The following is a 12,129-nucleotide window of genomic DNA, read 5'->3' on the forward strand; positions in this document are numbered from 1 at the left end:
AAATGTGTCAGTTGTGTGTGTGGCCTATCTGTAATCGGACTAATACGACTTCTTTGTGTCAGTTCTCATCGATACTAGATCTCCATGGATTGAAATCTTTTTTTTATATCAAGTAGCTTGTTATTGCCTTGACTCTACCAGATGTGTTGCAATTGTTCAGGATATTGTTTATTTATAATGTACTTGTAGTCAGATGCAGGTGTAGTAAAGGATTGGTCTATAGGATCAGTAGCAGTTTTGGCAGCTAGGTCAGCCTGCTCATTTCCAGAAATTCCAGTGACCAGGGATCTCACAAAGGAGAACTTGTTTCTTCTGGTTTAACTTTGGGTATTCCAGATCTCTCTAAGTAAGGGGTTATCATTCTTCGTATTGTGTTGCATCACTTGGATAGTACTAATGCAGTCTGTATATATGCCATTGTGCAATATGGTTGTTGAGAGTGCATAATTTAAGGCTATGTGGATAGCACAGAGTTCTGCAGTATAACTACTACATTCAGTAAGGAGCGTCTTGAATATGATAATGCTGGGATCAAGTGCAACATGGTTGTCAGTTTTTATCCATCAAATTGGATATAAAACTGACAACATGTCACACTGAGAAACCAGTTTGGCCAGTACACACCAATCTATGATTGGTGTGTACTGGCCAAACTGGTTTCTCAGTGTGACATGTATTGCAGAATGTGCCATTGGAACAAGGTGTGTTTTCTCCAGGCTGTGAATGAAAGGTCACACAGCAGTATATGATACATCCAAGTTGGGATTGTATGAAAGGCAATATGGTTGGTGTAGAAATAGCCTGTATATTACTAAAGTCAATTTGCCAGTCGGCCTGCAGTGAGCAAAAATGTATCCCAGTTGGTGGATTTATATATGGATAAGCTCTGTAAAGGTTTCCCCATTCAGAAGAAAAATCTGTTCCAAGTGCCTTTTGAGTTTTACTGCATAGTTTAATAAAAGCATTTGTCTGCATAGCTTCAAGGAAGCCTTCACGTGCATTGGCATACAGGCTCTGAACCAGTGATGTATGGTATGCTTCCAGTGCAAGACGAAGAGCACCGGGGTGTACAGGATCAAGCCAACGTAAAGTGCTTAGTCTAGCAGTGCTATAGACAACAGCACCATAGTCCAGACAGGACCGTATTAACGTATGGTACAGATGTAGTAGTGTGTCATGGTTAGCATGTTGTGCTTATAGAACTCTTAAGATATCAAGCTTTTAAAGACAGGTATTCTGGAGCATTTTTATATGTTCAAGGAAGGTCAGTTTTTGGGTTGAATATCACACCGAGAAAGTGGAACCTAGGGACCACTGGTATGATTTGGTTTTCTAGTTGAAGTTCCAGGTCTGGATGTAGATTATGCTTCCTACAGAAGTGTATCACAACAGTCTTTTGGTGAAAGAGACAAAATTCATTGTTTTGGGATAATTTAGCTATTTTATTGGTGCCACATTATAACTGTCTTTCTATCATTTGCATAATAGGCGAATGGCAGGCAATACTGAAGTCACTGGAGTACAGGGTAGTGGATACTGTTTGTGATAGGTCATGTGTTATTGAGTTCATTATTATATTAGAGATTAGCACTGATCCTTGTGGTACACCTTCCTGGATAAATTTTGAAGATAACTGGTTGTAAACTAACTTGAAATGAGCAGTGGTGGTGTAGAAAATTTCTGATAAACTGGTAGGTGTCCGCATAATCCATATCTTATGGATTTCACATTATACCGCATCTACAAGCAGTGTCAAAGGCTTTTTCAATGTCAAAGAGAACCATGGCAAGGTGTTCTTTCCAAACAAAGGCATTATAGATGTTTATATTTCTGAATTAATCAAAAGGTCAAGAGTAGATCTACCATCATGGAAGTTACATTGCACTGGATTTAGGAGGTCATTTCAAGCTAGAAACCAGGTTAGCTGGCTGTTGATAATTTTTTCCACGACCTTGCTCATACACTTGGTGAGTGCAATAGGTCAATAATGTTATGAATTTGTGGGATCATTTCCTGGTTTTGGAAATGTTAAAATATAAGCATGGTGCCATTTGTCGGGAAAAGTGTTTTCTTTGAATATCCTATTATAGAGGAGTAAGTTTTGCTCTCATGATGTTTCAGTAAGTTTCCAGTTCGGTAAGTTTTGCTATTATGCCCTGCTGCACACCAATCATAGTGCAATTATGAAGCATGGTGCAATTATGAAGAGGAGATTGTATACAGCACTAGATGCTGATCTGATTCAAAATTGATTAAGTGTTTATCAGCTTGTGCTTTTCTTGACTAAAAATGTGGTGAGTATGATGTTGTAGCTGAGATTTCCATGAAGGATCTACCCAGGGAGTTTCTAATCTCCTCTGGTTTTGTAATATCACAGCCATTGACAATGAGCATGGGACAGTTGACAAGTGAGTGTTTTGCATACATTTGCTGTATTTTTGCCCATACTGTTTGGGTTTTTGTAATTCTTGTAATTGTGGAAGCGAAATGCCTCCATGCTTCCCTTTTGCTAGTCTGCCTAACAAGTCTTGCCTTTGCCCTTACCTGTTTAAAGTGGATGTTTGCTGTTGTTGGGAACTTCCTGAAGATATTCAATGTTCTGTTCTTCTGTTTCTTAGCTGCACTACATTCATCATTCCACCACACTTTTGAGCAGGCCGATATTTTTGAAATAGCTTTCTCTGCTCCTGCAGTATTTTTTTAAATATATATATTCTACTGCCAGGTTTGTGGGTGTTTGTTGGATCTCCTTTTCTTCTATTGTTGCTAGCTGATTGTACACATCCCATTCAGCTTTAAAAAAGTTCCATTTGGCAATTCAGTACAAGAGGTGGAGAATGCTTGTATCAATGCAGTATATCACGGGGTAATCATCACTGTCCAGTGGACTGCTGTGAATAGTCCATCCAAATAATGGATATATGGTTGCTGAACTTAGAGAGAGAGAGATCAATAGCTGGGGTAGATTCTGTAGCAAGATGCATATAAGTGTGCATTCCATTATTGAGTTATAAGATTGATTGATTGATATGTAAAATAGTAAGCATTATTTGGGTTTAGAGGAGCCATTGATTTATTTACGAGGGACTAAAGGTTTACATTGCTCAAGTTTCCTTTCCCCTTCTTTGGAAAATAAGGTTTCACTGTATTCATCTTCTCATCAGTGAACAGTTCTAAAACCTGTTCATCTTCGGATAAATTATCTTTCAGTCAGGAATGGTAGATACTGTAGTATTCGGCTGTTGAATGGAATCTGGTAGTACTATAATGGGCATATTTATAGCTTTGCTGTGTTTGCTTTTCGTTTTGTGTGCTGGTACTGGGCACAATACTTATCTTGCCAATTCAGCTATTGATTTTCTTGGTGGTATTCATGTTTGAGTAGCAATTCACGTGTGTTTTTTTAGTTATTTGGGCATAAGTTGGCTTGTTAGTATTCGTAACTGGTAAGTATTTTTTAGCCTCTTGGTAGGTTACATTATGTTCAGTTTTATACCGCTGTATCTTTTTGTCACATTTCCAAAGGGGACACTCCTTTGAATACACTGCTTTACAGTTAAGACAGTTTGGTGTTGTGGCTGTGCAGTCAGTACTAGTGTGTGTGTGGGTTTGCACGTGCATGCGCACAGTGGATCCAGATGTGGCAAAAGCAGCTCTCCTCTGCAGACTGTCTGTTAGTGTTCAAACTTCTGACACTTGTAGAAGTATAATGGGTTTAGGATGTAGAGTTTAATTTGGCAGTTAAGGTGGCATCTTCTAGCACCTTATCCAGAAGATGCCACGAGATTAGTAATTTCAAACATTGTGCCAAATACAGACCAAATATTATCAGTTATTCAGGCTCGTCCTTCTTATTGTTTTGTTTTGTGATTGTTCATTTTTTATTGTTCTGTATTCTTAACTGAAGAATAAGAACTGATTTGTTGTTTTTGCTGTATTCAATTAAAATATTAAGCAATTATTTTAACATGTAAATTAAAAGGGAAACAATTTTTTTATTTCTTTTTCAGTACTCGAATAAAATTTTCTACTACATAATTTATAAAATGCCATTTTTCTTTTAAAAAAATCTGGTCATCCTACCTCAGGGTTTACATTGAGAGGTGGCATTAATTTTATATTTAATACAGGGGGTCGCCAGCGAAATAAGTTTGCACGCCATTGGATCACACCATCTCATAGTTTTTGTTTCAGTTCCTTGTCTGACAGATTTATGAGGTACCATTCAGTGATGACACCTCTTGATGCGTTCAAGGAAAAGTGTGATAAAACAGTAGCCAAAGTGCCACCAAAAGTTTTTAGTTTTTGTAGTTGTTCAGACTGTCGGGCACTGACAATTTCAACCAGTAAGCCTCCTCAACTTAATCAACGAATTGTCTTGGGAGTCCCTATTATGCTTTCTAGGAATTTCTGCACTAGGAATGGAGAGAGATTTCCAATCGGTTATTCAATTCATCCAACCGATTATTCAATCGGTTGAATGAATAATCAGGAAAGTTGGAGTTCGGATTCTGTCTATGTCAATCTTTTGATGTTCTGCTGCAGAAGAACCAGACTCCTCCTGTTGTCTTGTCAGGGTTTTCATCTGTGCACCCAGTAGTGTTCTGGGAACTGTTGTTGTTGTTGTTGGTTGGTTTGCGTGCAAGGGCTACTAAGGCCATAATGCACCTATTACAATATTATTTGGTACAGGCTTGATAAACAAAACAGCAAGATGGATTTAGAATAGATGGAATTTGTTTATTATTCTCAGGAAGGTAAAAAGATCATTTATATCTGGTTGGTCTCAGAGAATTTCCTAACCCTAACCTATGTTCCTCAAATCAACTTAAATCAAGTTGATTTGTTGGCGGAAAAATCTGCTTTTTCATTGCCTGTGATTCCAGAATATCCAGGTATCCAACAGAAGATTATTTTTTGCTTGTTTGTATGAAGCTGCACAAAATTTATTTGAATTTGTTGTAAATAGGGGTGACTTGAAAGAGGTTTACCTGAAGAGTAGATACAGCGCTTAAGGAGTCTGTATAGATTATGGTTTCAGGGTATGAATTCAGCTTTACGTTCTTTAATGCCATCAGGATAGTGTACAGTTCTGAGGTATAACTACTGCACCCCAAAGGAGGCTTACGAGACATTATTACATTTGGCAGTACTGCAGCAGCACCAACTTTAGTGTCTATCTTGGAGCCATTTGCACAAATAATAGTGTAACAAGAAAACTGAAAGGAGTGAGAAGCAGAATCTGCTTAATATTGCAATTTTGAAGATATGCTTTCCCCATTGTTGGAAACGTTTATCAATATTTGCCATGGCGGAGTAGCCATGCTTTCATTTGGAGTTATGTTATCCATATTTAGACCCCAAGATGTGTTTATATTCTGTAATCTAATGCTGCATTGTTTATTTTTATACAAATTATCCCATTTTGGTGTGAAAAGATATTGCCATATAGGATGATGTGGGAAACTTCTGATCTTAGCTGCATAATTTAATAGCAGAACATGTCGAAGAAGGAATAGGGGTGGTTCATGTGCTTCTGTATAGAGACTCTGAACTGGGGATGTGTTATTTTAAAATTCTCTGCCTTCCTGAGCCATATACAGGAGACCCATAGTCTAGTCTCGATCTAATTAGTGAATGATACAGGTGTAGCGGCATGTACCAATCAGCACCCCATGATAGCAGAAATTGCCCTAAGTAGATTCAGTTTTTTAATGTGCTCTCCAGAATTATTTCAAGAAATCTAATACTTTGTCGATAAGTAACTGGATAAGAATCGAGTTGTAAATCTGGTTCGGGATGCAGATTAAATTTAAGGCAAAAGTGTATTGCTGTTGTTTTTTGCCTTCAGAGTCGATAACCATTATTTTTTGCCCACTGAACAAGCTTGTTAATTCTGCCTTGAACCTGTCTTTCAATTACACATGTTTTGAGAGTGACATGAGATTGCCATATCGTCTGCATACAGGTATGTTTCCACTGTGTCAGGAATGCATGTGGTTATTGAATTAATTCTGATGGAGAAGAAGGTGGCACTAAGCACAGATCTCTGAGGGACTCCTTCTTTTTTGCACAAATGTCTGCGAGAGAGCAGAATGAATACATACTTGAAAGGATCTATTGCTCAAAAAGTTCCAGATAAATTTTGGAAGATGATCTTCAAGACCAGATTCAAAGAGATTGTGAAGAATCCCATATCACCAGATTGTGTTGAAAGCTTTTTCAATGTCAAGACATATCATCACTAGGTGTTCATTCCTGAGAAATGCACTTCGAATGCTTCCTTCAGCTTTCACCATGAGGTCAAGTGTTGATCTTCTTTTTCGAAAGTCATATTGATTTCGACTTTGGATATTTTCCATCTCTAGGAACCATTTCAACCTGGCATTAATCATTTTCTCTAATGTCTTTCCTAAACAGCTGGTTAAAGCAATAGGTTTGTAATTTTTCGGATCAGAACAATCCTTTCCTGGTTTTGGGAAAGCTCGTACAGTGGAATCACACCAGCTAATAAGGTAGTAATCCTCAAGATTCTATTATATAGTTTCAGAAGAACAGACTGTGACTCTTCACTCAAATGACATAACATTGCATAATAGATTCCATCAGGGCTAGCAGCACTGTTTTTTGATCGCAAAAGTGCACTGCTTAACTCTGTCATGGTAAGGAATATGTTATACAGAAGCTGGCATGTAGTACTGAAATTTAGATTATATTTTTCTGCCTGTACTTTATGTGACTGAAAGGTTGGTTCATATGCAGTTACAGCTGAAAGTGTTTATAACATTTTACCTAAAGAATTAGCAGTTTTGAGAGGATTACAGATTTCTTTCCCTTTTAAAATTAGAATCGGAGTAGTTATAGGAGGGTATTTTCCATTAATTTTTCTCACTTTATTCCAAACTGTTTTGGTGTCTGTGATGGCATATCGGGACCATGTCTCTTTTTTGCTTATACGTTGTATATGACGAGCTTTAGCTCTTGCTCATTTAAACTTTATCAGATTAGTTGTGGTTGCGTTTTTACAAAATAAATTCCAGTATTTATTTTTCTCTTTTTTGGTGTCTATACAGGCTTCATTCCACCATATTTTTGGGTGTGAGCAGGCTTTGATAGATGATTTGGATATGGCGGTTTCTGCAGCTGCCATTATTTTCCGAGTGATGCAGGTTACTGCAGAATCAATGGTGAGAGTATCAATAGTTTGAAATTATAAATGTGCCAGTTTTTGATATTTCACCCAGTTAGCTTTGTCAAACTTCCAGATTGTTTTTATTTCAGTTTGCAGTTAGTTGAAAATGCGCATAATATTGGAAAGGGGTCACTGTTACATAGGCAAGAACCCGAATCCATTAGCAAGTGCCCAGAAATTAAGGCGACTAATGGCATGCTGCAGTTTTCTTTCAATAACCCTGATGTTGCATGACTGACAAAATATGCTAAAGTCATCAACATAAATTCCATTACATAACAACTTCCTCCAACTGTTTGCAGTTGGAGGAAGTTGTTCTGTAATGGAATTTACTTCGATGGCAAAAAGCGTGACATTTAATGCTGATCCTTGTGATACTCCCTCCTCTTGGCAAAATGAACGAGAGAGTGAGGACCCTACACGAACTTGAAAGGATCGCTTGGCTAAAAAGTTTTTAATAAAAATGGGGAGATGTCCATTAAGACCAAGGTCATGCAAATCTTTTAAGATGCTAAATCTCCAAGTTGTGTCATACGCTTTCTCTATGTCGAAGAACACTGTCACCAAATGTTCGCATTTTAGGAAAGCATCCCGGATGGATGTTTCTAGTCTAATAAGATGGTCCAGAGTGGACCTATTTCTAGAAGCCGCACTGAATTTTCAAGAGAAGGCACTTTGATTCTAAATACCACATTATAATGAAAATTAACTATTCTCTCCATGATTTTGCACAGACAGCTGGTCAGAGGGATAGGACGATAATTAGTAGGGATTTTAGGATCCTTTCCTCGCTTCGCAAAAGCAAGAACAATTGCCATGCACCAGGCATCCGGAAACTGCTCTTCAGTATAGATTTTGTTATATAAAAGGAGTAGGTGATCCATAGATGTTGGGGAAAGGTGCTTAACCATTTCATAATGGATTCCATCTGGTCCAACAGCACTTGCTTTAGAAAGTGAGAGAGCTCTTTTTAATTCCTGCATAGTGTATAGTTCGTTGTAGGAACAAAGGCCCTTCAGTGTGAAATTTAGTGCCTGTTTTTCTCTTTTATGTTTCAGGACCAGATACTATGGTGAATAGTAAGATATTATTATTATTAGCCATATGGTGCAAGGAAGCCTGAGGCTTATGCTGCACCAGCCAAAAAAAAAAAAAAAAATTTCTGAATTACCCTGAGAGAGAGAGAGAAGTAGAATGGAATCACCAAGAAAAAGAAGAATGATGATATCCAGCTCAGGACCCTGAGTTTGCCAAGCCCATACTCACCAGGTGTGAGCCCCTGATGTTTGAAATGTTTCCCCAAGAGCATTAGCTATTGCAGTGGGCTCTGCTATAGTGCATCCATTATATTCTAAGATCAATGAGGGGTGAGATGTATATTTTTCCTTCATTTTCCAGATTTTATCCCAGACAACCTTAGAACTGGTAGACTGAGTAATCAAGGACGTAAAACTGATCCATGATTCCTTCTGACTCTAGCGGCATGTGCCGAGCTTTGGCTCGTACACATTTAAAGGCTATAAGGTTGGCTGTGGTGGGATAGGATAGAGTGCTATCCCACCACAGCTCCCCATGCTTTGTTTTGCACCTCTTTAGCTGCTGTGCATGCATTGTGAATTCCGCCATGGTTTGGAAAAAGGTGGAAACCGAGCAGATGTTTTTGGGATTGCAATTGCAGCTGCTTGGACAATGTTTTCTGCAATGTACGTGACTGCATCATTGATAGGCTCCTGACTGACTGCAGTGATTTCAAAATTTGCCTGATGTTGAAAGGCATTCCAGTCAGCCTGATGAAACTTCCACCATGGTAACCTAAAAGGCAGATTGTCTCCCAGTATGTAAGCAGGTTATCACAGGGAGGTAATCACTTCTATATGAGTGTCCCAAGTGAGAGAAGGGAAGCAGATAGAAAGATCAATGGCAGAAAACGTACATGTAGGCAAGTGGAAGAAGGTGTTTGTTCTAATATTTAGAAGGGAGAGGTCATTGTCATTTAGCATATGCCCTATGATTTGTCCCCTTCCACTGATGGAAGGGGACGAATCTACCACACAGGGTATTATGTCCATTGCAATCCCCGAGAAGGAAGAAAGGGGAAGGCAACTGCATTACAAGGTCATCAAGGTCTTTCTGGGAGATGTCACTCCCAGGTGGCAAATAAATAGAACAGACGGTTAATAAAAATCCCACTGTAAGGCGAACTGCAACAGCATCTATGCTGATTGTAAGTAGCAAAGGCTGAACTGGGGTCTGGTTGCCCACAAGGATAGCCACTCCTCCATGGGCAAGACCATTGGCAATTCTATCTTTATGAAAAACTGCGATATTATGTATGGTGGGATCATCATTTGCCTTTAGATAAGTCTCCTGCAAGCAAAAGCAAACTGGCTCATGCTTTTGCAGGAGGGCCCTTGATGCCATCAGTATTTCGCCAGAATCCACAACAATTCCATTAGGAATTTAGCCATTATTTTGGCTTGGTGGGTCCATCAGGTGGCTACCAAGGTGCTGAGGGCTTACTTTTGTCAGTCTTGGATTTAACTTTTTTGGGGAAGTATGGACGCTGTCCTGTGTCCATTTCTTCCTTCGCAAAGAGTTCCAAGACTGATTTGTCCGGTACCTCTTTGTCCTCTACATCCATTGTTTCTGGTATTACTGCTGGTTCTTCTTTACCACTTGGTTTTGGTAGTGGTGGAGCACTAGGAGGTACGGATATAGGAATGGCAGCTGACTGTGTTTTTTTGGTGGGCTTTTGTGAACTCAATAAATAGTGTACAATCGGAGTGAATGACTCTCTTGGAGGTATAGTCATCTCGGTTTGTGTACCGATAGTGCACTTCACAGAAACCTTCTGAGCATATGAAGGCTTCCCACTATTTATTGGTTGATGCATTTTCTAGCCTCTTAGTAGGAGATATTTAGCTCTGTTTTTAGTTTTTCAATTTCTTTTTCATCCTTCCACAGCTGCCATGCTATAGAGTAAACTGCCAAGGATAAAACCCTGTTCTCTCTCTCTCTCTGCTTGGCAATTTACACAGCTCAGTTTGGAAGCTGAATATTCCTTGCTCTCGTGGTCTCTCGCACCACATCGAGCAAAGGCAGGGTTACCACAACAAGCTGTTTGTGAGTGGCCGTATTTTTGGCATTTAAAACACCTCAGTGGGTTTGGAATATAAATCCTCACTGGGCAGTTTAAGTATCCTGGCCTTGATGGAACTTGGAGGCTGTGGGGTGTTAAATGTTTGGATGAGAACTCGGGTAGGAACGAGATTCCCATCCTTTCGTATTGATATTCTTTTGACAGCCGTCATCCTTGTTCTTTCAATTCAGAGCAGATCTCTTCTTCAGAGATATGAAGAAAGTCCCACTTTGAAATGACACCTAGTGAAGAGTTCAAAGTTTTGTGGGGGATTACGGTGATAGGTATTCCCCCTATTGATGTGGCTTTCGGGATTTTTTCCATCTGTTTCATAGTTGTAGCTTTGACGAAAAAGGCGCCAGAACGCAGCCGTTTTACAGATTTAGCTGATCCAGCCAACCCTTCTAATCCTTTCTGGATAAAGAAGGGTGACATCTTCCCAATTGACTGCTCTCGGTGGAATGGAGAATGAGGAAGAGGGGGTGTCACTGATGGTGGTGTATCCTCAGTTCTGGTTCTTTTTACAGAGGTGTTTTCTGTGTTATCATCTCGAATAGGTACGGGCCTTGTTGGGGCCCCAGAAGAAATAGGATTAAAATTACTCATATGAGTAAGATAAAAATTTCCAATGCCCTAAGTACCTCACATCCACCACAGGATGCCCACTTGTGAACTAGCAGGTATTGCATACATGAATGGGACACCAAGTTTGCTTAGGAGCACCATACCCACGTTTCCGATAAGTCTTGAGCCTGTCCCAGGACGAAAGGGAGAGAGATTTATTGGAATGCAGTTAACCCTAGCAGTAAGAACCACCTGCCAATTGATCCCAGTCGGGCCAGCCCCGGACCACCCATCCTGTCGAAGCAGGAGCCAAAGTGATGTATCAAGGCTGGGCCCCTCAACCACCAGAATCCTCCTTTCTGAGTTTTCACGGGTCGCATACGCCAGATTCCAATGATGTAACCCTGGAACCAAGGGTGTTGGATTCCAGTGATGCTAATCTGGAAGACCAGCAGCATCACTAGGAGGTCCCCTCACCATGTACAGGTGCCCACGTTGAGGGGGCTAATGACAGTACGCTATTGCAACACGATCTAGAAAAGTTGAGCAGATCAGCTGAGAGGTGGTAACTGAAGTTTAACACTCACAAATGTAAAGTACTGCATATGGGTATGCAGTACTTTATATATAGTATAATAACCCCAGAGTAACATATCAACTGTGTGGTGCTACACTCAGGGTAGTAGAGAATGAAAAGGACCTGGGGGTAATTGTGCAGTCAGATATGAAGTTTTCCAAACAGCACATTTTTTTTTTTGCAAGAGTAGCCCATGGTGTCTTGTCAATGATATACAGGAATTTTTCTAGCAGAGAAAAGGAGGTGATTATCCCCTTGTATAAGGCAATGGTCAAGCTACACCATGAGTACTGTATACAAGTCTGGAGCATTCATTTTAGGAAGGATGTAAAGCTGATAGAACGAGTACAGAGAAGGGCAACAAGATTCATTGAAGGGAACAAAGGGTTGCTCTTATGAAGAAAGGCTAAAGTTCTGCAAATTAATGTCTGGAGACTAGGCATCTGTGAGGTGATTTGATTGTTGTGTATAAGGCCTTGAATGGTTTGAACAAGCTCAATGATTTGATTGTTGTGTATAAGTCCTTGAATGGTTTGAACAAGCTCAATGATTTGATTGTTGTGTATAAGGCCTTGAATGGTTTGAACAAGCTCAATGCTGATGGGATTCTTCCTATAGCCTAGATTAATTGCCTGAGGGGACATAAATTCAAATCGA

The 12,129-nt window shown here is 39.6% G+C and overlaps 1 protein-coding gene across 1 annotated transcript in view; it reads right to left on the reverse strand.

The window, feature by feature from the left end:
* Window positions 1–12,129, reverse strand: part of LOC150080848 (peripheral plasma membrane protein CASK-like) — a 669,094-nt gene that overhangs the window by 398,503 nt on the left and 258,462 nt on the right. The gene's annotated exons all lie outside the window — the stretch shown is intronic.

This window comes from Mastigoproctus giganteus, chromosome 9, assembly GCF_048544385.1.
Source record: "Mastigoproctus giganteus isolate SK-2022 chromosome 9, ASM4854438v1, whole genome shotgun sequence".
Lineage (NCBI taxonomy): Eukaryota > Metazoa > Arthropoda > Arachnida > Uropygi > Thelyphonidae > Mastigoproctus > Mastigoproctus giganteus.